Raw genomic sequence first — 4,919 nt, 5'->3', positions numbered from 1 at the left:
ACTAGGCTTCACTAGGCCTCACCAGGCCTTGCTAGGCTTCACCAGGCCTCACCAGGCCTCACCAGGCCTCACTCTCCAACCCGCCAGACTCACCAGCAGGGAACCTGCACCTCCAAAGCCGCCGGAAGGGAAGAGAGGGCGAAGGCCTCTCCTCCTTTCTTCTTACACCCCGGCTCACGCAAAAACTCCCAGGAGTTTGGGGAGTTTGTCCCAGTTCTTACCCAAACTCTGCCCCTGCAGAGCCTCGTTCCGCTCCCTCTCTCTCTCCCCATCAGAGGTCTCCGTGTCTTCCTCGGCTGCCTCCCGGCTCTGCTGCCTCTCCCTCACCCCTCGCCCCTCCGCCGCCTCCCTCCAACAACCACAACCAACCTTTTTTGGCCGCTCTGGTTGTTGATGAGTTTATATTTCGCAGGAGCCCTCCCTGGCTCAACCCCCAGGGTCACCACCCCCATTTTAGAACTCCGGGGGGAAACCTTTTTTCCCCCCACCACGAAGTGTCATCGCTGGGCCCCGCGGGCGGTGACTTATATATGGTTTTTTTTCCTCTCTCATCTTTCCTTTTTCCTTCCTCTCCCTTCCCCTCATCCTGTCTTCCTCTCACCCCCAACAGGTCACGTCTGTGTCACGTTTGGGTGTGACAGCACCCAAACTGCTGACGGACCTGTCGACGCAGAGCTGTTAAAAACAAACCTTCAGACCCCGATTATTCGGCGTCGTTTAATCCACCCCAAGGGAATTATTGATAAGAACCTGGGTCACCCCCCTCTCCCTCATGTCCCCTCCCATGTCCTCCATGTCCCCCACATGTCCCTCCATGTCCCCCACATGTCCCCTCCCATGTCCCCTCATGTCCCTCCATGTCCCCTCGTGTCCCTTCATGTCCCCGTGTCCCCCCATGTCCCTCCCATGTCCCCGTGGCCCTGTACCCCCCATGTCCCCTCATTGTCCCTCCCCATGTCCCTCCATGTCCCCTCATTGTCCCCATGTCCCCTCCCATGTCCCCATGTCCCCTCCGTGCCCCCTCCCATGTCCTCTGTGTCCCCACCTGTCCCTCCGTGTCCCCTCTGTGTCCCCTCTGTGTCCCCTCCCATGTCCCTGTGTCCCCCCTGTGTCCCTGTCCCCCCATGTCCCCTCCCATGTCCCCTCTTGTCCCTCCATGCCCCCCACAAGTCCCTTCATGTCCCCGTGTCCCCTCAGATGTCCCCATGTCCCCGTGTCCTCTCACGTCCCCTCATGCCCCCCACAAGTCCCTTCATATCCCTTCCCGTGTCCCTCCTGTGTCCCTGTCCCCCAGATGTCCCCTCATTGTCCCCGTGTCCCCTCCCATGTCCTTCATGGCCCCCAAATGTCCCTTCATGTCCCTGTGTCCCCTCAGATGTCCCCATGTCCCCGTGTCCTCTCATGTCCCCTCGTGTCCCCCACATGTCCCTTCATTGTCCTCGTGTCCCCTCCCATGTCCCCGTGTCCCCCCTGTGTCCCTGTCCCCCCCATGTCCCCTCATTGTCCCCTTGACCCCTCCTGTGTCCTCCATGTCCCCGTGTCCCTCCCGTGTCCTCTGTGTCCCCTCATGTCCCTTCATGTCCCTTCATGTCCCTCCATGTCCCCCTCATGTCCCTTCATGTCCCTGTGTCCCCTCCCATGTCACCGTGTCCCCCCTGTGTCCCTGTCCCCCCATGTCCCCTCCCATGTCCCCTCTTGTCCCTCCATGTCCCCCACAAGTCCCTTCATGTCCCAGTGTCCCCTCAGATGTCCCCATGTCCCCATGTCCTCTCACGTCCCCTCATGTCCCCTCATTGTCCCCATGTCCCCCCTTGTCCCCTCCCATGTCATCCATGTCACCCACATGTCCCTTCATGTCCCCTCCCATGTCCCCGTGTCCTGGAGATCCCCAGGGATGGATCCCCAGGGATGGATCCCCAGGGATGGATCTCCAGGGATGGATCTCCATAGGATGGATCCCCAGGGATGGATCTCCAGGGATGGATCTCCATAGGATGGATCCCCAGGGATGGATCTCCAGGGATGGATCTCCATAGGATGGATCCCCAGGGATGGATCCCCAGGGATGGATCTCCAGGGATGGATCTCCATAGGATGGATCCCCAGGGATGGATCTCCAGGGATGGATCTCCATAGGATGGATCTCCATAGGATGGATCTCCAGGGATGGATCTCCAGGGATGGATCCCCAGGGATGGATCTCCATAGGATGGATCTCCATAGGATGGATCCCCAGGGATGGATCTCCATAGGATGGATCCCCAGGGATGGATCTCCATAGGATGGATCCCCAGGGATGGATCCCCAGGGATGGATCCCCAGGGATGGATCTCCATAGGATGGATCTCCATAGGATGGATCCCCAGGGATGGATCCCCAGGGATGGATCCCCAGGGATGGATCCCCAGGGATGGATCTCCATAGGATGGATCTCCAGGGATGGATCCCCAGGGATGGATCTCCATAGGATGGATCCCCAGGGATGGATCTCCAGGGATGGATCTCCAGGGATGGATCTCCATAGGATGGATCCCCAGGGATGGATCTCCATAGGATGGATCCCCAGGGATGGATCCCCAGGGATGGATCCCCAGGGATGGATCTCCATAGGATGGATCTCCATAGGATGGATCCCCAGGGATGGATCCCCAGGGATGGATCCCCAGGGATGGATCCCCAGGGATGGATCCCCAGGGATGGATCCCCAGGGATGGATCTCCATAGGATGGATCTCCATAGGATGGATCTCCAGGGATGGATCTCCAGGGATGGATCTCCAGGGATGGATCCCCAGGGATGGATCTCCAGGGATGGATCCCCAGGGATGGATCTCCATAGGATGGATCCCCAGGGATGGATCCCCAGGGATGGATCTCCAGGGATGGATCTCCAGGGATGGATCCCCAGGGATGGATCCCCAGGGATGGATCTCCATAGGATGGATCCCCAGGGATGGATCCCCAGGGATGGATCTCCATAGGATGGATCCCCAGGGATGGATCCCCAGGGATGGATCCCCAGGGATGGATCCCCAGGGATGGATCCCCAGGGATGGATCTCCATAGGATGGATCTCCATAGGATGGATCTCCAGGGATGGATCTCCAGGGATGGATCTCCAGGGATGGATCCCCAGGGATGGATCTCCATAGGATGGATCTCCATAGGATGGATCCCCAGGGATGGATCCCCAGGGATGGATCTCCATAGGATGGATCTCCATAGGATGGATCTCCAGGGATGGATCTCCATAGGATGGATCTCCAGGGATGGATCTCCATAGGATGGATCTCCATAGGATGGATCTCCAGGGATGGATCCCCAGGGATGGATCCCCAGGGATGGATCTCCATAGGATGGATCTCCAGGGATGGATCTCCAGGGATGGATCCCCAGGGATGGATCTCCATAGGATGGATCTCCATAGGATGGATCTCCAGGGATGGATCTCCAGGGATGGATCTCCAGGGATGGATCTCCATAGGATTCCCATCCCATCCCATCCCATCAATCCCATCCCATCCCATCCCATCCCATCCCATCCCATCCCATCCCATCCCATCAATCCCATCCCATCCCATCCCATCCCATCCCATCCCATCCATCCCATCAATCCCATCCCATCCCATCAATCCCATCCCATCCCATCCCACTCCATCCCATCCATCCCATCCCATCAATCCCATCCCATCCCATCCCATCCATCCCATCAATCCCATCCCATCCCATCAATCCCATCCCATCCCATCCCACTCCATCCCATCAATCCCATCCCATCCCATCCCATCAATCCCATCCCATCAATCCCATCCCATCCCATCCCATCCCATCCCATCCCATCCCATCCCATCCCATCCCATCAATCCCATCCCATCCCATCCCATTATCCCATCCCATCCCATTATCCCATCCATCCCATCCCATCAATCCCATCCCATCCCATCAATCCCATCCCATCCCATCCCATCCCATCCCATCCCATCCCATCCATCCCATCCCATCCCATCAATCCCATCCCATCCCATCAATCCCATCCCATCCCATCCCATCCCATCCCATCCATCCCATCCCATCCCATCCCATCAATCCCATCCCATCAATCCCATCCCATCAATCCCATCCCATCAATCCCATCCCATCCCATCAATCCCATCCCATCAATCCCATCCCATCAATCCCATCCCATCCCATCAATCCCATCCCATCCCATCCCATCCCATCCCATCCCATCAATCCCATCCCATCCCATCCCATCAATCCCATCCCATCAATCCCATCCCATCAATCCCATCCCATCAATCCCATCCCATCAATCCCATCCCATCAATCCCATCCCATCCCATCAATCCCATCCCATCAATCCCATCCCATCAATCCCATCCCATCCCATCCCATCAATCCCATCCCATCCCATCCCATCAATCCCATCCCATCCCATCCCATCCCATCAATCCCATCCCATCAATCCCATCCCATCCCATCCCATCCCATCCCATCCCATCCCATCCCATCAATCCCATCCCATCAATCCCATCCCATCCCATCAATCCCATCCCATCCATCCCATCCCATCCATCCCATCCCATCAATCCCATCCCATCAATCCCATCAATCCCATCCCATCCCATCCTATCAATCCCATCCCATCCCATCCCATCAATCCCATCCCATCCCATCCCATCAATCCCATCCCATCCCACCCCATTCCCACCCCATTCCCACCCCACCCCACCCCATTCCCGCCTTTCCCGCCTGTCCGGGTGCCTCTGGAATTTCCCCCCCCCCCGCCCATCCCGGGCGTTCCCCCATTCCCGAATTCCCGGCGCCGCTTCCCCGCGGGAACATCAAAGGGCGGCCCCTGAGTCACCCTCGGCCTCCTCCTCTTCCTCCTCCTCCTCCTCCTCATTCCCGGGATAAATA

Source organism: Manacus candei, unplaced genomic scaffold (assembly GCF_025592945.1).
Source record: "Manacus candei isolate 608988 ecotype Guabito, Panama unplaced genomic scaffold, ASM2559294v1 h1tg000349l, whole genome shotgun sequence".
NCBI classification, from domain to species: Eukaryota; Metazoa; Chordata; class Aves; order Passeriformes; family Pipridae; genus Manacus; species Manacus candei.
This window is presented reverse-complemented; position numbering follows the sequence as displayed.